This window comes from Salvelinus fontinalis, chromosome 25 (assembly GCF_029448725.1).
Source record: "Salvelinus fontinalis isolate EN_2023a chromosome 25, ASM2944872v1, whole genome shotgun sequence".
NCBI classification, from domain to species: domain Eukaryota; kingdom Metazoa; phylum Chordata; class Actinopteri; order Salmoniformes; family Salmonidae; genus Salvelinus; species Salvelinus fontinalis.
This window is the reverse complement of record NC_074689.1, coordinates 6,333,930-6,355,197: the sequence shown is the minus strand read 5'-3', so window position 1 is coordinate 6,355,197 and position 21,268 is coordinate 6,333,930. Positions and strand designations below refer to the sequence as shown.

The 21,268-nt window shown below is 42.8% G+C and overlaps 1 protein-coding gene across 3 annotated transcripts in view; it reads left to right on the top strand.

Annotated features, from left to right (window-relative positions):
• The window catches only part of LOC129822808 (phenylalanine--tRNA ligase, mitochondrial-like), a 134,604-nt gene that overhangs the window by 75,230 nt on the left and 38,106 nt on the right, over nt 1–21,268 (top strand). The window lies entirely within an intron of this gene.

Below are 21,268 nucleotides of genomic sequence, written 5' to 3'. Positions count from 1 at the left end.
GAGAGACAAAAAAAAACTTTACACTGGGTGTAACAATGTTGTGACTCTACATGCATTACATATTAGCTCAAATGTAACTAACAGGTTAAACTATTTACTGGCTAATGATAATGATATAACGATGTGGTGGATGCTCTTCCTTTGGTTTGTACGGTCTTGTTTGCTATTAGGGGTGAGGTAAGATCTATTCCACTGCTTGACAAATGGGCTCGGAGAGAAAAGGTTAAGCGATGCTCGATTCATCAGAGGGGCTCGGGATTGGATTGTTTGGTGTTTGATAGCGGATATGTCCCATAGCGTCTAGCTGATCTTTTCTACCCTGACAGCTCCTTATTATGCAAGATAATGGAGCCCGACTGAGCCGAGTGCTGTTTGCTCCGTTGATTGGAGCCCTTAGTCTAATGACAAGGAAGGACCAAGGGTCAATGTTTGTTAATGGCACATCTTCATTTGACCCGATTCACATCGGCGACATGAGGCTCGCTCTGTTGGTTTTGCACACACCTACTCCCTCTCTCTCTCTCTGTCTCTCTCTCTCTCTCCATTTCTATCTCTTTCTGTCATACACACATTCAATGATCTTTCTCTCTGTCACACACACGCACACGCACACAATTAACAAACAGAACCTTTTGGACTAATCCCAGCACTGACAGGAACAAACAGGAATGGCCCAGTGACAGATCAATCACATAGACTGATTGGCTAATAGATGACTATTTCTATCGCATTCCTATCAAGGATTTAGAGCTGCAGACAGTGTGTGTCGATACGTTTCAGTAACACGTTTTTAGTAGGGCATTGCCTTACATTTGAAATGTACATAAACCTGAAAACACAGGATGGATGAAAGCAACATGGCGGATGTCTTTGCTTCACCAATCCACCCCTTTCACAAGTCAGTGCAGCTCAAGGAAAGGAGACAAGGAGAGGAAGTCACTTTATTCCTTTTTGATATTCACCCTTGAGGGACCCTCCCTCTCTGTAGTGACAAAGCTGTTTCCTTTTCCCCCACTAACCTGTTCTTAGCGTTCACCTCTGAGCCTCAGCCTTGACGTCTAATGTTTAGATACAGGACGTAAAGGGCAGGCAGTGGACACAGCTTGGCGCAGGACTTATGCCCTCTCCGCATCCTAGTGGTTTACCGAACAGAGAGTGTGTGTGTAGTGTGTTTAATGGTGAAAAAAGGGGCCCGCAGTGCGTAAAAATGCCTGTGCGCATTAATCTCTGTCCCTGCTTTCAATCTTTTTTTAAATAGCGACCTTTTCCCTACCCTTCGTTAGGGCTAACGTGTGTGTGTGTGTGTGTGTGTGTGTGTGTGTGTGTGTGTGTGTGTGTGTGTGTGTGTGTGTGTGTGTGTGTGTGTGTGTGTGTGTGTGTGTGTGTGTGTGTTTACTGTGAATGCGAGAAAGAACAGTATCACAATTGGCTGATTCACAATATGTAAATGTTGTCTGTCTGGCTTTTTAGATGTATGTCTTTAAGGGTGTGTGTTTTTGTGAATTTGAGATAGCATATTGTGACAATGAATGTCCTCAAAGTCATGAGCATTTTGGGATCATTTGTGCCACAGGTTCACCAGAGACCCTTTTTTTACCCAGAGAGGGATGAGCTGAGGTGGGCAGAGCTCACATTGTTACGCAGCCTCCCTTAGACAACAAACTTTACGATTAATGCCACGGGATATCAAGCTCCATTCAATCCCCAGCTACGTTACAGACTGTCCTCCCTGCGAATGCCACTTTTATGAACAAGATGGCTGACTAATTGTTGTTTTTTTGTTGTTTTTTTTGCTTAGCATCAACGCTGACTCATGGAATTGGGCAAGCTGCTCCTGATGAGGGCGGGCGGGCGACCGTACCCTTCTGTCTCTGTCTGTACGCCATTTATATATAACCTGCGCAAGCAGGGAGGAGTATTCTGAGACTTGTGTTTCCTCCTTGATGTACACCGTGTCCTGTGAAAAGCGGGCACGGCGCCACCGATCAAGAATTTATGACATTTACATTTGAGTAATTTAGCAGGCAGAGTAACTTACAATCGGTGAAATCGACTGAAGTCGGTGAAATCACAGTCATTGTAGTGCAACATGTTTTGTTATTGTTACGTGGTACTTAGTTCGGGTTACTTCTGTGCTGTAATTGTAATACCTGTTACACTCTACTTACAAAAGCAATTACACGGCAATAAGAACACTGTGAAGTAAAGTGTGACTCGTAACACTCGGTTACAATTTGATCACTTTCCGCAGGGTCGACAGAGAGAGGACGCGATCACATGGTCTTATTTAAAGTTAATGCGATAACGCGACAACATGTAAAAGCAACGTGTGAGAACGTGAAACTGCGCGTGAAAGCGTTTTGAGCATGTGAAAACACGAATGCTAATGTCAACGTTGTCATACCAGAAACTACACGTGACAACATTGGAACATAATTCACAAGTAGAACTGCAAGTTCGATTTTCACGTGAGTAATGTTACTCCTGAATCACAATGATAAATATAATTGTTTTTCTTGAGTGTATTTTAACCAAGCTGAGATTTTACTTTCAAGTCCACAAACATGGTGTCATAGTAGGAAGATCGGAATGCCGTGAACCAAGAGGTTGTGAGTTCAAATCCCAAGTGAGAACATGTTGAATATAATAACTGTATATACAGTGGCAAGAAAGAATGTGAACCCTTTTGAATTACCTGGATTTCTGCATTAATTGGTCATCAAATGTGATCTGATCACAACAATAGACAAACATAGTGTGCTTAAACTAATAACACACAAATTATTGTATTTATCTTGTCTATATTGAATACATAATTTAAACATTCACAGTTACGTTGGAAAAAGTATGTGAACCCCTAGGCTAATGACTTCCCAAAAGCTAATTGGAGTCAGGACTCAGCTAACCTGGAGTACAAACAATGAGACGAGATTGGAGATGTTAGTTAGAGCTGCCTTGCCCTATAAAAAACACTCACAAAATTTGAGTTTGCTATTCACAAGAAGCATTGCCTGATGTGAACCATGCCTCGAACAAAATAAATCTTAGAAGACCTAAGAAATAAGAATTGTTGACTTGCATAAAGCTGGAAAGGATTACAAAAGTTTCTCTAAAAGCCTTAATTTAAGACTAGGGGGCGGTATTTTCGTTTTTGGCTAAAAAACGTACCCATTTGAAACGGCCTATTTCTCAGCCCCCGAAACTAGAATATGCATATAATTGTCAGATTATGATAGAAAACACTCTGAAGTTTCCAAAACTGTAAAAGTGTTGTCTGTGAGTTAAACAGATCTGGTATTGCAGGCTAAAACCTGAGGAAAATCCAATCAGGAAGTGCCCCTGTTCTTGAAACCTCTCTGATCCTATGCATCCCTATTGCCCATATAAAGGGATATCAACCAGACTTCTTTTTCTATGGCTTGCCTAAGGTGTCAACAGCCTTTAGACATAGTTTCAGGCTTTTATTTTGAAGAATGAGCGTGAACGACCACATTGCGTAAGTGGATAGGTGGGGGCTCTCAGAGTGAGTTGTGCGCAAAAGGGAAAGGCGGCCATTGTTACTCCTGGTCCTAGTGAAAAGCCAACTGTCCCGGTTGATATATTATCGAATAGATATTTGAAAAACACCATGAGGATGGATTATAAAAAACGTTTGACATGTTTCTGTGGACATTATGGATATAATTTGGAATTTTTATCGGCGTTGTCGTGACCGCTATTTCCGGTGGATTCCTGGGCATAACGCATCAAACTAACGGAGGTATTTGGATATAATAAATATCTTTATGGAACAAAAGGAACATTTGTTGTCTAACTGGGAGTCTCGTGAGTGAAAACATCCGAAGATCATCAAAGGTAAACGATTAATTTGATTGCTTTTCTGATTTTCGTGACCAAGTTACCTGATGCTAGGTGTACTTATTGTTTTGTCGAGCGATCGATAAACTTACACAAGCGCTTGTATTGCTTTCGCTGTAAAGCATAATTTCAAAATCTGAGACGACAGATGAATTAACAAAAGTCTAAGCTGTGTTTTGCAATATTGCACTTGTGATTTCTTGAATATGAATATTTTCTAGTAATATTATTTACCTGTGGCGCTATGCTAGTCAGCGTTTCTGATGACAATTATCCCGGATCCGGGATGGGTGGTTCAGAAAGGTTAATGTTCATCAGTCCACGGTAAGACAAATTGTCTATAAATGGAGAAAGTTCAGCACTGTTGCTACTCTCCCACGGAGTGGCCATCCTGCAAAGATGACTACAAGAGCACAGCGCAGAATGCTCAACGAGGTTAAGAAGAATCCTTGAGTGTCAGCTAGAGACTTACAGAAATCTCTGGGATATGCTAACATCTCTGTTGACAAGTCTACGATATTCAAAACACTAAACAAGAATAGTGATCATGGAAGGACACTATGGAAGAAGCCACCGCTGTCCAAAAAAACATTTGCTGCATGTCTGAAGCATGTCTGAAGCATGTCTGAAGCATGTCTCTGAATGTTCCACAGCGCTACTTGCAAAATATTCTGTGGACAGATTAATCTAAAGTTTAGTTGTTTGGAAGGAACACACAACACTATGTGTGGAGAAAAAAAAGCATAGCACACCAACATCAAAACCTCATCCCAACTGTGAAGTATGGTGGAGGGAGCATCATGGTTTGGGGCTGCTTTGCTGCCTCAGGGCCTGGACAGCTTGCTATCAATTCCCAAGTTTATCAAGACATTTTGCAGTAGAATGTAAGGCTACCTATCCACCAATTGAAGCTCAACAGAAGTTGGGTGATGCAACAGGACAACAACCCAAAACACAAAAGTAAATCAACAATGGCTTCAACAGAAGAAAATACACCTTCTGGAGTGGCCCAGTCAGAGTCCAGAACCCGATTGGAATGCTGTGGCATGACCTCGAGAGCGGTTCACACCAGACATCCCAATAATATTGCTGAACTGAAACAGTTTTGTATAGAGGAATGGTCCAAAATTCCTCCTGACCGTTGTGCCGATCTGATCCGCATCTACAGAAAACGTTTGGTTGAGGTTATTGCTGCCAAAGGAGGGTCAACCAGTTATTAAATCCAAGGGTTCACATTATTTTCCCACCCTGCACTGTGAATGTTTACACAGTGTGTTCAATAAAGACATGAAAACGTATCATTGTTTGTGTGTTATTAGTTTAAGCAGACTGTGTTTGTCTATTGTTGTGACTGAGATGAAGATCACATGCCATTTGATGACCAATTTGTGCAGAAATCCAGGTAATTCAAAAGGGTTCATATACTTTTTCTTGCCACTGTATAAACATACACAATGTAATAAATTATGTCAAAGTGTGTAAAATATGTAGGTTCAAAACACTGCGACTGTGTGACCTTATGGGAAACGACACATTTTGGTTTCCAGTGCAACAGCTGTGAAATCTCGTGAAAAATATTCACATGTAAAATGGTGTGTTTTTTCCGTAAGGGCCTTGTCTTGGGATATTCCAATCAAGTGAGAGAGACTTTGTCATTTCTTTAAACAATCATCTTTATTCAATATCGATTAATTATTACAATAATGAGGCTGGTCGACACCACATACTATTAGTTAAATAATAATTGTTAACCATTAATATCAAAAATCACGTTTTCTCGCAGCCTTTAAATGTCACGTCACTGCAGAAGCTCCTCCAGGAGATGTACAGAACCCGGCATTCAAACAAACCATTTCATCTTTCTCAAGATGTCGATGTGGCGAAATACAAGTTGCATTGGTGGAAATGTCACTACAACGTGGAATCCTCAGCTCAAAGTCGAGAATGCCTTTGCGTCGTACTGTAGTCACACTGATACATTTTACTGGCCTGCACTAGTATTCCTCGGACGTGGCACTACAAATCAAAGCTGATAGGCCCTATAATGCAACACAAATCTGCATGTATTGGTCCGTAACGCTGTCAGATGTAATGGGGACGGATTCATTTGTAAAGTCAACTGTGCTGTCAAGCAGCTTGGACAGAAAGTCAACGGCATGCGGGGAGGGAGGCGGGAAAGTTGTAACACTGAGCCTCGCGCCGATGATGTTGCGCTGTAGCAGAGGCTGTTACAACCTCTCAGAGAAGGCAGTAACCAGAATAATCCAAGTTAGTGAGTGGCACCGTCAGTTGGTAACTATGTATTAACATGTAGTTAGATAGTAACATCTTTGTAGTGACATGGTAATATAGTTTATCCGCTTAACTGTATTACCATGTCGCTACAAATGTGTTACTATGTAACTAGCAGTATATGTTACAACTCTACAACCTTATGAAGGGGCAAGTTCCATTGATGCCCCCCTTGCTGGTTTTTATATTTCCGAGAAGAGGCTGTTGTCTGGTCTCTGTGATGTACTGCAGGCTTTCCATGTGAGACGTTCACGAGGAAGAGTGTGCGCGTGCGTGTGATCACGTGCGTGTGTGTGCATCCCTGTGTATGTACTCTACAAAACCACCACAACACTGCTTGTTGTAAACTATAAATATGCGAGGTATTTTTTTTTAAAGCCACTGTCATAAAATGGCACCAGAATGCCCATTATAGTTTGAAAAGCTTCTGCTGAATGTATAGTATATAGCAGTATAATACAGTACATATTAATATACTAGTATAATACAGTACATGCTAGTGTATATAGTAGTATAGTGTAGTATATAGTAGTATATAGTAGTATAGTGTATATAGTAGACCGGCCTTGTGTCCTCGGAGGCAAACGTTAACACTATCTGACCTGAAGCCCATCTCACCTCCACCACACCTGGCCTGACCCCTCAGTCTGTCCCTCACAAGGCCCACGCATCTCCCCTCTCAGCTTAGGCAGAATTGGGAGCACCCGGCCGCCATCTTTTGGATCAAATTAACAATTTACTGCTGGCACGCGCAGGAAGAAAGAAACAGATGGGGAGAGGGGGAGGAAGGTGAGATATGTAGACAACAGGAACATGGAGGAAGTGTGTGTGTGTGTGTGTGTGTGTGTGTGTGTGTGTGTGTGTGTGTGTGTGTGTGTGTGTGTGTGTGTGTGTGTGTGTGTGTGTGTGTGTGTGTGTGTGTGTGTGTGTGTGTGTGTGTGTGTGTGTGTGTGTGTGTGTGAGAGAGAGAGGAGTGCCATGCAGAGTGTTGTGTCCCAGGATCAGTGAAACGTTTAGAGATAAATGGAGAGAGAGAGAGGTGTGCGTTTGACAAATGGCCGTCTTCGGCAGTGGGTTGCTGAAGAGAGCCAGACTTGTTCAAAATCAGCCTTCTTTGTTGGAAACCTCCCGGGATCTTTCCAGAAGGCGAAGCAGCAGGCTAATGCCGAGCACTGCCCCCGAGCCAGAGTAGAGCAGGCAGAGAGGGAGAGACCGAGAAAAACAGAGACCAGGGAGGAAGATAGAGAGTCGGGGGGGTGGGGGTTGTGTGTGCTAGAGAGAGAGAGAAGGAACTGGTAGAGAGAGGGAAAATTCTAGGGTGGGAGAGAGAAGGGGATAACAGAGAGAGGGAGATGTTTGGCAGGGAGAGGGGGGGTATCCTGGGAGCGACAGTATAGAGTGATCGGAGGGAGCTGGCAGAGGGAGAGAAACAAGGGAAGAAGAGAGAGTTGACTGAGTATAATGGAGCTACTGCAGGATACGCCTTTGAATAATGTATTGTTGTTTAATATGCACACTTCAATATGGTACAGTGCATTACTCTATATCACACATGATTTGTCACTCACAAATGTAAGATGTTAGAAAATAATATGCATATAGAATGCATATTACAGTCCTATTGCGGATGGTATAGTGTTTGCCAAAACACATGCTGTAACAATGTGTATTATCCAGGTAGTTCCAGGTAGATTGGGTGAAAAAAAGATATGTAAAAGGGAAATTTCATTTGCCGTCAAATGATCTGTCAGGTATAACTCTTAATTTACATAACATTACATTTGATCTGATTTTAGGAATCTGAAATCATTTTAGGCGGATCAATATGAAATGAATGTTCCACACTTTAAAATCTTTAAAAGGATAGAACACAATCCTTGTCTCCATTCTCTTCTGTACATAATAGAATCCCAGCGTCTTTATGATATCCCATTTTGTACACAGTATTCCAAGTTATTAGGTATTTTTTAGCCCACAGCATTAGTGCACAGTGCACCGTATTCCTCAGTTTGCTAACAAGCAGTGCTTTATGGCATTAGCCGGCTGAAGTGAGCATAATGGGAGCTCGGCCAGATTTATGCTGTAGGTGCTGCCAAGCAGCCTGGAGCAGCTGGGTAATGTGGGTGTAATTGAGAGTGGGGGTAACGGGGGAAGAGCCCCTCAGGCTGACAGGTCTGCCACAATGCACTGCACTGTTTTGGTGCCATGCAGGCTTTTCCAGTATAGTGTTGTGCCTCCTGACATATTGTAGGTGAGCCTACAGTTGCAATACACTGTAATAGTGACCCTTTGACAGGCGAAGGGAAGGAGGTGGTGCACTGTAAATCCTCATAGTAGGTTTTCTCTCTACAGGCATGCTATTCTATGATCAGTTTGATATGTGTGGCAGGGTGCCATTTAGTCAGCATAACCAATAAACCAGTTCATTTGCTATGGTTCTTGCCCTGAAGTTAAGGCTGGTTTAATTTCCTCTGGTGGTGCTCAGGCATCCTCAGTTAACCGCTGCAGACACAGGTGAGCTTTTCCCCCCGCATACAGCTTCAGGTTGATTTTCAACAGTAAGCACCATTCTGTCAGGGTGGGAGGCTTCAAATGGAGCTGTCAATTTGGAGACAGAAAGAGAGAGACGGGGAAGGAGAGCGAGAGAGGGATTGGGGGAGAGAGAAAGAGAACTTGGAAAGAGAGCAGTCTGTAGTTTCAGCCTGTCATAACCGCTGTTCGTCAACGTTACACCTAAGCAGTGTTGATTAGGAACGTCCGACCCATTGGTTGAGCGACACCGCTCCACTCAAGCTGGCAGAGTCCCGGCCGTCTTTGACTAAGAGCAGACGGTCGGACAGTTCTCTGAGATCCTTTAGATGACCGACACTCATCAATTATTGCTGCCTCTACACTGTCCCCTCTTATTACTTCATCAAGATACTGACCAATTCATCAACCCCCCCCCACAAGCCCCCGAGCTGTCATAAAGAATACGGACAAGAAATCTCTGTCTACAGCCTCAGGGACAGATGTCAACCATTTTGAAAGAGGCCATTTGTTTGGAAAGTCATGCGTACCGCGGAACAACCACCTCCTCCTAAACACAGCGAGGGCCGGTGCTTCTTGTCCTTGGTCCAGCATTTATGAATCATCCCATTCCCATCGCCAACAGTTCATGTAAAGTTATTTTTATGATGAAGACCACAGTTGGACGAGAGCCCCCTTGAAATGCTTGCGGGTGAATCACTGCTCTTGGTGCCGAGTCGCAGTCTTTAGTAGTGGAACTCTGAGAGTTTAGCCGTGGCGATTTATCCCCTGGTGAAGTACTGTGCCGTCTGATGAAAACCGGTGCTTCTCCATGTAGCATGCCAAAGTGCTCGTCAACCACAAGTCCTCGCTTTTGCTCTCTCGCTGGCCGCCAGTTGCCGCCACTCTCCTGGCTTACACACTTAACGAACGAGAGAAATGATTTGTTCTCCAGCCACATGGGTCAATGAAATGGCAGTGCCAGGCTTAAAAATATGACTGTTGACTAGGCATGTTGCCCAATAAAAAACACTTTTGGGTTTCTAGTGGAACTCCTCATGAAAGGAACAATGAACACGGCTGGACAGTGAGATGGTTCCAAGACATGGGCAGGCAAAAGGATAGGGAATGGTATAGGGAAACTGACTTGGGGACCGACAACCGAACGAACAATATCTGACAGAGAAAAATCTGAAGTAGTCTTAGTCCCAGACAGGGGTACTATTTGTTTACCTTGACTGAAGCCTGAATCTACATGATTGCATATATTTGGGTTATTGTCTATACACAGTTAGCAGGTACCCCTCCCCAAAATATATTTTTTTATTTGAATGTCAAGTGCCTTACACACAGGAAATCGAGCGCAAACCTTGACAAATAGCACCGAAATCAAATCAATGGTTGACACAGACGCAAAAGAGATTCACATCTGTATTGCTTGCTGTCTGGGGTTTTAGGCTGGGTTTCTGTATGAGTACTTTGTGACATCTGCTGATGTAAAAAGGGCTTTATAAAGACATTTGATTTGATTCACTGGGTTAGCGGCACAATCCAAGGGAGGTATCGACAGAATTGTTCCATAATTCTAGTGTTTGCTAATTAGCAGAAGATGCGGTTGGGTGATGTGTACGGGGAGTAAATGGGGCCTCTGTAATTAGTTTTGGGCCCTGGAAGAGGATAGATGGGAGCAATCTACAGCCACCACCCGCCACATTTTACTCTAAAGGCATTTCTTCATCCTTTACTTTAGACTTTTATCCTATCGGCCATTATCCTCGTCCCCGTGAAATAACTCCGCGAGGGAAGCACTTCTATTGGGTAGCGTTTCAAAAACACGCAAATTGATTTGCTTGTCTGCTGAGCAAAGGGACACATTTTATTTTTTCATGACTCGTTCAACAAAGTTATTCCTTACTACACAAGGACTTCTCGCTTAGCTTGCTTCTAAGAAATAAAGTGGGGCCTTGTTTCGATGTGTCACGGTGGAAAACTTCAGTCAGGTCAGGAGAGAAGGAGGTAGAGGGCCAGAGCCTACTGGATCAATGCAGTAATTAGAGCAGTGGCAAGACAGGCAAGCGAGAGGCCAGGCTGGAATATCTCTTTCCTTCTCCCCTGAGGGATCATGGAATGATCTTTTCAAATGCAGGACTTGTGATTGTGTGCGTGTATGTATTTGTGACTTTGTGTATTGATATCTTTGGTTTATCATCAACCACAAGGATCTGAGTGTGTTTGAGAAGCTGTATTGAAATGGAAAAACAAAAAGTGTTGCATTTGGCCCCATCTTTCTAGGGTTGCAGGTAACCAATTGAATATTGGGTTTAGCAGTAACCGAGAGCACGTAAGTGAGCGGCTGTTTTGAAACCTTCACGTTAGTGCTCATGGGTTGCTACTCAACTAGAGTAATGACATCTACAGGTCAGTCTTCCTGGTTGAATTTGGCACTTGCAGTTTCAGTGCTAGCCAGTGGCTGGTCGTCTAGGAGGCTTATGTAGCCAGCAGAAGGTCAAGTTAAATGTCACTCTTTACTCTGCTCTTATAAACAGAGGGCTATGGGGGCCGCCTTGCCCTCTCCACATCAGAGAAAACAAAACCGACTGCGGGATAACCCTGCTTAGCAATCATCATTACAAACAACACTCCCAGACGTGTGCACACACACACACACACACACACACACACACACACACACACACATACACAGTTCCACAGCTGTCCCCTCGACCTTACAGCCTCTGAAGACAGTGAGCTGAATAAACCCATCACTGTCCACTGCCTTGTAAAGCAGTCTACTGTCCAGAGGCCAAAGATCACATCATGAGTGCCAGTTCTATAGCGGTAGAGGAGAAGAGAAAGAGGGAGAGGGGAGGGGAAGGGAAGAGAGGAGGGGAAAGCAGGCGACAGGCGTAGGGAGGGGGAGAGAACAGTTGAGACGAGGAGGAGAGCAGGGAGGAGAGGACAGGAAGGGAGAGCAGTCGAGTGGAGAGGAAAGGGGGAGAGCACAAGGTAATTACTCCATTACATGAAAGAGACCTATGTCTATGCCAGTTCAATGGGTAATTACTTCATTACATGAAAGAGACCTATGTCTATGCCAGTTCAATTACAGAGTGGGAGACAGAGAGATGGTTAGAGAGAACTCTATAAGAAACTCAAAGGTCACAGCTAATGTGTGGGAGATAAGGAATAAATGGAGGAGGATGATGGACAGGAAGAGGAGATTAATTCATACACTTTGTCCCCACACACACCACACACACTTTCTTCCCACATACAAACGTGTTTCCAATAAAGATGGAGCAGAATAAACCAAATATCAGAAGAGGTGAAAGATACTAAGAACCAGAGGTGTATAGCAGTGTTTTTCACAAGTAGTCAGTCTAATAGAAAAAGTAGCCAGCCAGGCGCCCCCGGGTTCGAATTTTTTTGCTGAAAGAGCTTTATTTTGGTGGCGTCTGGTACATTCTAATGCCTTGATCCCATCTGAAATACACAGCAAATTATTCAATATTTCCCTCCCAGATTGGAAAAATGTGTTGTGGTATTGTGTAGAAAGACATTAAATTACAATTTAAATTACTGAAAATGTATGAATTCTGTGTATTGTTGATTGTTTTGGATTTTGTGTTGGTCTAAGCCTACAGTGAGGGAAAAAAGTATTTGATCCCCTGCTGATTTTGTACGTTTGCCCACTGACAAAGAAATTATCAGTCTATCGTTTTAATGGTAGGTTTATTTGAACAGTGAGAGACGGAATAACAACAAAAATCCAGAAAAACGCATGTCAAAAATGAAATAAATTGATTGGCATTTTAAGGAGGAAAATAAGTATTTGACCCCCTCTCAATCAGAAAGATTTCTGGCTCGCAGAGTTTGATTGCTTCTGTGGACAGGTGTCTTTTAAACAGGTAACGAGCAGGTAATCTCAGTTTGTTACCTGTATAAAAGACACCTGTCCACAGAAGCAATCAATCATTCAGATTCCAAACTCTCCACCATGGCCAAGACCAAAGAGCTCTCCAAAGGATGTCAGGGACAAGATTGTAGACCTACACAAGGCTGGAATGGGCTACAACACCATCGCCAAGCATCCCTATGATGAAAATTACAGGCTTCTCATCTTTTTAAGTGGGAGAACTTGCACAATTGGTGGCTGACTAAATACTTTTTTGCCACACTGTATGTACGGCAGGACCAACTCGGAAAGATAGGTAGGAGAAAGCCCATGTAACGCTTTGTAGGTTAACAGTAATACCTTGAAATCAGCCCTTGCCTTAACAGGAAGCCAGTGTAGGGAAGCTAGCACTGGAGTAATATGATCAAATTTTTTGGTTCTAGTCAGGATTCTAGCAGCCGTATTTAGCACTAACTGAAGTTTATTTTGTGCTTTATCCGGGTAGCCGGAAAGTAGAGCATTGCAGTAGTCTAACCTAGAACAAAAGCATGGATTAATTTTTCATAATTTCTGGACAGAAAATGTCTGATTTTTGCAATGTTACGTAGATGGAAAAAAGCTGTCCTTGAAACAGTCTTGATATGTTCGTCAAAAGAGAGATCAGGGTCCAGAGTATCGCCGAGGTCCTTCACAGTTTTATTTGAGACGACTTTACAACCATCAAGATTAATTGTCAGATTCAACAGAAGATATCTTTGTTTCTTGGGACCTAGAACAAGCATCTCTGTTTTGTCCGAGTTTAAAAGTAGAACGTTTTCAGCCATCCACTTCCTTATGTCTGAAGCACAGGCTTCTAGCGAGGGCAATTTTGGGGCTTCACCATGTTTCATTGAAATGTACAGCTGTGTGTCATCCGCATAGCAGTGAAAGTTAACATTATGTTTTCGAATGACATCCCCAAGAGGTAAAATATATAGTGAAAACAATAGTGGTCCTAAAACGGAACCTTGAGGAACACCGAAATGTACAGTTGATTTGTCAGAGGACAAACCATTCACAGAGACAAACTGTTATCTTTCCAACAGGTAAGATCTAAACCAGGCCAGAACTTGTCCGTGTAGACCAATTTGGGTTTCCAATCTCTCCAAAAGAATGTAGTGATCGATGGTATCAAAGGCAGCACTAAGGTCTAGTAGCACGAGGACAGATGCAGAGCCTCGGTCTGACGCCATTAAAAGGTTATTTACCACCTTCACAAGTGCAGTCTCAGTGCTATGATGGGGTCTAAAACCAGACTGAAGCATTTTGTATCCATTGTTTGTCTTCAGGAAGGCAGTGAGTTGCTGTGCAACAGCTTTTTCAAAAATTTGAGAGGAATGGAAGATTCGATATGGGCCGATAGTTTTTTAAAAATATTTTCTGGGTCAAAGTTTGGCTTTTTCAAGAGAGGCTTTATTACTGCCACTTTTAGTGAGTTTGGTACACATCCGGTGGATAGAGAGCCGTTTATTATGTTCAACATAGGAGGGCAGAGCACAGGAAGCAGCTCTTTCAGTAGTTTAGTTGGAATAGGGTCCAGTATGCAGCTTGAAGGTTTAGAGGCCATGATTATTTTCATCATTGTGTCAAGAGATATAGTACTAAAACACTTAAGTGTCTCTCTTGATCCGAGGTCCTGGCAGAGAAGTGCAGACTCAGGACAGCTGAGCTTTGGAGGAATACGCAGATTTAAAGAGGAGTCCGTAATTTGCTTTCTAATGATCATGATCTTTTCCTCAAAGAAGTTCATGAATTTATTACTGCTGAAGTCAAAGCCATCCTCACTTGGGGAATGCTGCTTTTTAGTTAGCTTTGCGACAGTTTCAAAAATAAATTTTTAGATTGTTCTTATTTTCCTCAATTAAGTTGGAAAAATAGGATGATCGAGCAGCAGTGAGGGCTCTTCGATACTGCACGGTACTGTCTTTCCAAGCTAGTCGGAAGACTTCCAGTTTGGTGTGGCGCCATTTCCGTTCCAATTTTCTGGAAGCTTGCTTCAGAGCTCGGGTATTGTCTATATACCAGGGAGCTAGTTTCTGATGACAAATATTTTTAGTTTTTATGGGTGCGACTGCATCTAGGGTATTGCGCAAGGTTAAATTTAGTTCCTCAGTTAGGTTGTTAACTGATTTTTGTCCTCTGACGTCCTTGTGTAGGCAGAAGGAGTCTGGAAGGGCATCAAGGAATCTTTGTGTTGTCTGAGAATTTATAGCACAACTTTTGATGGTCCTTGGTTGGGGTCTGAGCAGATTATTTGTTGCGATTGCAAATGTAATAAAATGGTGGTCCGATAGTCCAGGATTATGAGGAAAAACATTAAGATCTACAACATTTATTCCATTGGACAAAACTGTGGCAGTGAGTAGGTCCAGAGACATGTTGGACAAAACCCACTGAGTCAATGATGGCTCCGAAAGCCTTTTGGAGTGGGTCTGTGGACTTTTCCATGTGAATATTAAAATCGCCAAAAATTAGAATATTGTCTGCTATGACTACAAGGTCCGATAAGAATTCAGGGAACTCAGTGAGGAACGCTGTATATGGCCCAGGAGGCCTGTAAACAGTAGCTATTAAAAGTGATTGAGTAGGCTGCATAGATTTCATGACTAGAAGCTCAAAAGACGAAAACGTAATTTTTGTTTTTGTAAATTGAAATTTGCTATCGTAAATGTTAGCAACACCTCCGCCTTTGCGGGATGCACAGGGGATATGGTCACTAGTTTAACCAGGAGGTGAGGCCTCATTTAACACAATAAATTCATCAGGCTTAAGCCAGGTTTCAGTCAGGCCAATCACATCAAGATTATGATCAGTGATTAGTTCATTGACTATAACTGCATTTGAAGTGAGGGATCTAACATTAAGTAGCTCTATTTTGAGTTTTGAGGTATCATGATCTCTTTCAATAATGGCAGGAATGGAGGAGGTCTTTATCCTAGTGAGATTGCTAAGGCGAACACCGCCATGTTTAGTTTTGCCCAACCTAGGTCGTGGCACAGACATAGTCTCAATGGGGATAGCTGAGCTGACTACACTGACTATGCTAGTGGCAGACTCCACTAAGCTGGCAGGCTGGCTATTTCATTGTGGAGCTGGAGGAGTTAGAGCCCTGTCTATGTTGGTAGATAAGATGAGCGCACCCCTCCAGCTAGGATGGAGTCCGTCACTCCTTAGCAGGCCAGGCTTGGTCCTGTTTGTGGGTGAGTCCCAGAAAGAGGGCCAATTATCTACAAATTCTATCTTTTGGGAGGGGCAGAAAACAGTTTTCAACCAGCGATTGAGTTGTGAGACTCTGCTGTAGAGCTCATCACTCCCCCTAACTGGGAGGGGGCCAGAGACAGTTACTCGATGCCGACACATCTTTCTAGCTGATTTACACGCTGAAGCTATGTTGCGCTTGGTGACCTCTGACTGTTTCATCCTAACATTGTTGGTGCCGACGTGGATAACAATATCTCTATACTCTCTACACTCACCAGTTTTAGCTTTAGCCAGCACCATCTTCAGAGTAGCCTTAACGTCGGTAGCCCTGCCCCCTGGTAAACAGTGTATGATCGCTGGGTGATTTGTTTTAAGTCTAATACTGCGGGTAATGGAGTCGCCAATGACTAGGGTTTTCAATTTGTCAGAGCTAATGGTGGGAAGCTTTGGCGTCTCAGACCCCGTAACGGGAGGAGTAGAGACAAGAGAAGACTCGGCCTCAGACTCCGACTCGCTGCTTAATGGGGAAAACCGGTTGAAAGTTTCTGTCGGCTGGATGAGCGACACCGGTTGAGCATTCCTACAGCATTTCCCTCCAGAAACAATGAGAAAGTTGTCCGGCTGCGGGGACTGTGCGAGGGGATTTATACTACTATCTGTACTTACTGGTGGCACAGACGCTGTTTCATCCTTTCCTACACTGAAATTACCCTTGCCTAACGATTGCGTCTGAAGCTGGGCTAGTAGCACAGCTATCCTCGCCGTAAGGCACAGCGACTACAAATAGAAGGCATCATGTTAATGTTAATACTTAGCTTCGGCTGTTGAAGGTGCTGACGAACCATGTCCAGATAAAGCGTCCGGAGTTAAAAAGTTGAAGGGGGAAAAAAGTTGAAGGAAAAACTAAAAATATAAGCGGTAATTAAAAAGTAAAAACCGTAAAGTTGTCAGGTAGCAAAGTATGGTTGGCAACAAGGAATCAGCCCAGAACTACACGGGAGGATCTTGTCAATGATCTCAAGGCAGCTGGGACCATAGTCACCAAGATAACAATTGGTAACACACTACGCCGTGAAGGACTGAAATCCTGCAAGGTCCCCCTGCTCAAGAAAGCACATATACATGCCCGTCTGAAGTTTGCCAATGAACATCTGAAAGATTCAGAGGACAACTGGGTGAAAGTGTTGTGGTCAGATGAGACCATAATTGAGCTCTTTGGCATCAACTCAACTTGCCGTGTTTGGAGGAGGAGGAATGCTGCCTATGACCCCAAGAACACCATCCCCACCGTCAAACATGGAGGTGGAAACATTATGCTTTGGGGGTGTTTTTCTGCTAAGGGGACAGGACAACTTCACCGCATCAAAGGGACGATGGACGGGGCCATGTACCGTCAAATCTTGGGTATTTGACAATGCTTAAATCACATCAGGATACCATTTTTGAAGTTTGGAATAATTCTGAGAAATGTAGATGTTTTCTGTGTAGTTGCCCCTAATTCAAGTGTGCATCTACAGTAGCTACAAGTTTTTTTGAAATCTGACACAGCGGTTGCATTAAGGAGAGGTATATCTATAATTCCATGTGTATAACTTGCATTATCATCTACATTTATGATGAGTATTTCTGTTGAAACGATGTGGCTATGCAAAATCACTTGATGTTTTTGGAAATAGTGAATGTAACGCGCCAATGTAAACTCAGATTTTTTGTTATAAATATGAACTTTATCAAACAAAACATGTATGTATTGTGTAACATGAAGTCCTATGTGTGTCATCTGATGAAGATAATCAAAGGTTAGTGATTAATGTTATCTCTATTTCTGCTTTTTGTGAAAAATTGCTGTGCTTATTGTGGTTTGGTGGTGACCTAACAGAATCGTTTGTAGTGCTTTCGCTGAAAAGCATATTTGAAATCGGACACTTTGGGATTAACAACCAGATTACCTTTAAAATGATATAAGAGGAATTTTAATTATGAGATTTCTGTTGTTTGAATTTGGCGCCCTGCACTTTCACTGGCTGCTGTCATATCGATCCCGGTAGGCCCAGTGCACTACTTTTGTGATTTATTTTTATTTTTATGTATATATACATTACCAGTCAAAAGTTTGGAAACACCTACTCATTCAAGTTTTTTTTTACTATTTTCTACATTGTAGAATAATAGTGAAGTCATCAAAACTATGAAATAACACATATGGAATCATGTAGTAAACAAAAAAGTGTTCAACAAATCTAAATATATTTTAAATTTCTCAAAGTAGCCACCCTTTGCCTTGATGACAGCTTTGCACACTCTTGGCATTATCTCATCCAGCTTCACCTGGAATGCTTTTCCAGCAGTCTTGAAGGAGGTCCCACATATGCTGAGCACTTGTTGGCTGCTTTTCCTTCACTCTGTGGTCCAACTCATCCCAAACCATCTCAATTGGGTTGAGGTCGGGTGATTGTGGAGGCCAGGTCATCTGATGCAGCACTTCATCACTCTCCTTCTTGATCAAATAGTCCTTACACAACCTGGAGGTGTGTTGGGCCATTGTCCTGTTGAAAAACAAATGATAGACCCACTTAGCGCAAACATGATGGGATGGCGTATCACTGCAAGATCCCGCTGTAGCCCTGCTGGTTAAGTGTGCCTTGAATTCTAAATAAATCACTGACAGTGTCATTTGCAAAGCACCCCCACACCATCACACTTCCTCCTCCATGCTTCGCAGTGGGAACCACACATGCGGAAATCATCCGTTTACCTACTCTGCTTCTCACAAAGACACGGCGGTTGGAACCAAAAATCTCAAATTTGGACTCATCAGACCAAAGGACACTTTTCCACAGGTCTAATGTCCATTGCTTCTGTTTCTTGGCCCAAGCAAGTCTCTTCGTCTTATTGGTGTCCTTTAGTAGAGTTTTTTGGGGTCTTTCTTTTGTGTGGCGGTCCTCATGAGAGCCAGTTTCATCGTAGCGCTTGATGGTTTATGCGACTGTACTTGAAGAAAGTTCTTGACATTTTTCGGATTGACTGACCTTTGTCTTCAGGTAATGATGGACTGTCGTTTCTCTTTGCTTATTTGAGCTGTTCTTACCATAATATGGGTGTGGTATTTTACCAAATAGGGTTATCTTCTGTATACCAACCCTACCTTGTCACAACTCAACTGATTGGCTCAAACGCATTAAGAAGGAAAGGAATTCCACAAATTAACTTTTAACAAGGCACACCTGTTATATGAAATGCATTCCATATGACTACCTCATGAAGCTGGTTTGGAGAATCCCAAGTGTGCGAAGCAGTCATCAAGGCAAAGGGTGGCTACTTTGAAGAATCAAATATAAAATATATTTTGATTTATCACTTCTTTGGTTACTACATGACTCCATATGTGTTATTTCATAGTTTTGATGTCTTCAGTATCATTCTACGATGTAGAAAATAGTCAAAATAAAGAAAAACTCCTGAATGAGTAGGCGTGTCCAAACTTTTAACTGGTACTGTATGTATATTTTTTTAATTGCGATTTTTCAGGGGGTGCTGCAGCACCTTCAGCACCCCTACTTCCCACGACTGTGTAGATGATGGTAGAATTTGTAAAACAATACCCACTGAATTGATGAAAATAATCGTGACATCCTTCTGGCAGGTAAGCACTTTGTTGTTAACATTTAATTGAGATGGTTTTTGGGACAGCCTGTCCATCTGCAGGAAGACTGGTTTCGTTAGCATCATCGCTAAGGTCGCACCGCACAGACAGGGACATTCTCGTTGCCTCTTCAGAAATTTGCAGGAAATATTAATCACTGATACATTCGGTTCTTGTTTTATGATGAACTTGGGCAAATGAATACATTTTCAATATACTTAATGCCTGGATTCCATGAATGCCCTATAATATTCGGACCAGAATGAAGCTCTCTACTACCTACAGTATTTTTCCTGCAGTGATGATTCTTCATCGAATGTTTTCATAATTATCTGCAGATGATCGCCAAAAAGCCCCTAAGCCTACCAATAGCTTATGCAAATTAGGGAGCCAAATGAACAGAGCCACTTTTATTGTAAACAAGAATAGAATATGTTTCTAAACTCTATCTACATTCATGTGGATGCTACCATGATTACGGATCATTCTGAATACATTTTGAGTAATGATGAGTGAGAAAGCTAGAGGCATAAGCATACCTCCCCTGTTATTGTAATGCTGAGAGGTTAGCATGTCTCGGGTATGATATTTGTGCGTCTTTAACTTCATCACTTATCATTATTCACGATTAATTCAGGATTATCTGTATTCAAGGTAGTATCCACATTAATGTAGAAGTCTTTAGAATCATATTCTATTCTTATTTTCAATAAGTGACTCCAGGGGCCTCCCGAGTGGCGCAGCGGTCTAAGGCACTGTATCGCAGTGCTTGAGACGTCACTACAGACCCGGGTTGGACCGGGAGACCCATGAGGCGGCGCATAATTGGCCCAGCGTCGTCCGGGTTAGGGGAGGGTTTGGCCGGCCGGGATGCCCTTGTCCCGTCGAGCTCTAGCCACTCCTTGTGGCGGGCCGGGCGCATGCACGCTGACATGGTCGCCAGTTGTACAGTGCTTCCTCCCACACATTGGTGTGGCTGGCTTCCGGGTTAAGCGAGCAGTGTGTCAAGAAGCAGTGCGGCTTGGCAGGGTCGTGTTTCAGAGGACGCATGGCTCTTGACTGTCGCCTCTCCCACGACTGTACGGGAGTTGCAGCAATAGGACAAGACTGTAACTACCAATTGGATATCATGAAATTAGAGAGAGAAAAAGGGGATAAAAAATGTTAATAAATAAATATGTGACTGCAAAATGACACTACATTATTTGCCATTCATTTCTATTGGGCACAAAATAATCTGAAACACAACCAAAACAAACAGCAAATGCATCCAACAAGTTTGTAGAGTCGCCAACTTGATGTAATCATTGCGTGCTACTTTTGACTACTTTAAAACAGACATAAGTGAATTTGTCCCACTTTTGGTTACGTACAAGAAAGTGCTTTAATTTCTAAACGGTTCACCGGGATGGATTAAAATGCCCTCAAATGAAAGCTGGCAGTCTGTACTTTAACCTCGTAGTCATTGTGTCATTTGAAATCCAAAGTGCTAGAGTACAGAGCCAAAACAACAACACATGTGTCAGTGACCCAATAGTTTTCTTAGGTCCAAAATAAGCCCATAGAAACGCACTAGGCTTATTTTGGACAGATTTTGGCGAGTGAAACCTTTTGTCTCGCTTTGCCTCTTCCTCTCTGCTGCGTTTCCCTGTCATCACTCGCTCTGTGACTGACCGGCGCCTATCCTATCACTAGGTCGTTAGAAGATGCATACTCATTGTAACGGGTGACGCTCTCCTCATCCTCGGATGAGGTGAGGAGAGAAGGATCCTCAGACCAAAATGCAGGCTTTGGGAAATAAGCCATCTTTATTTAACAACGATGATGGCAAC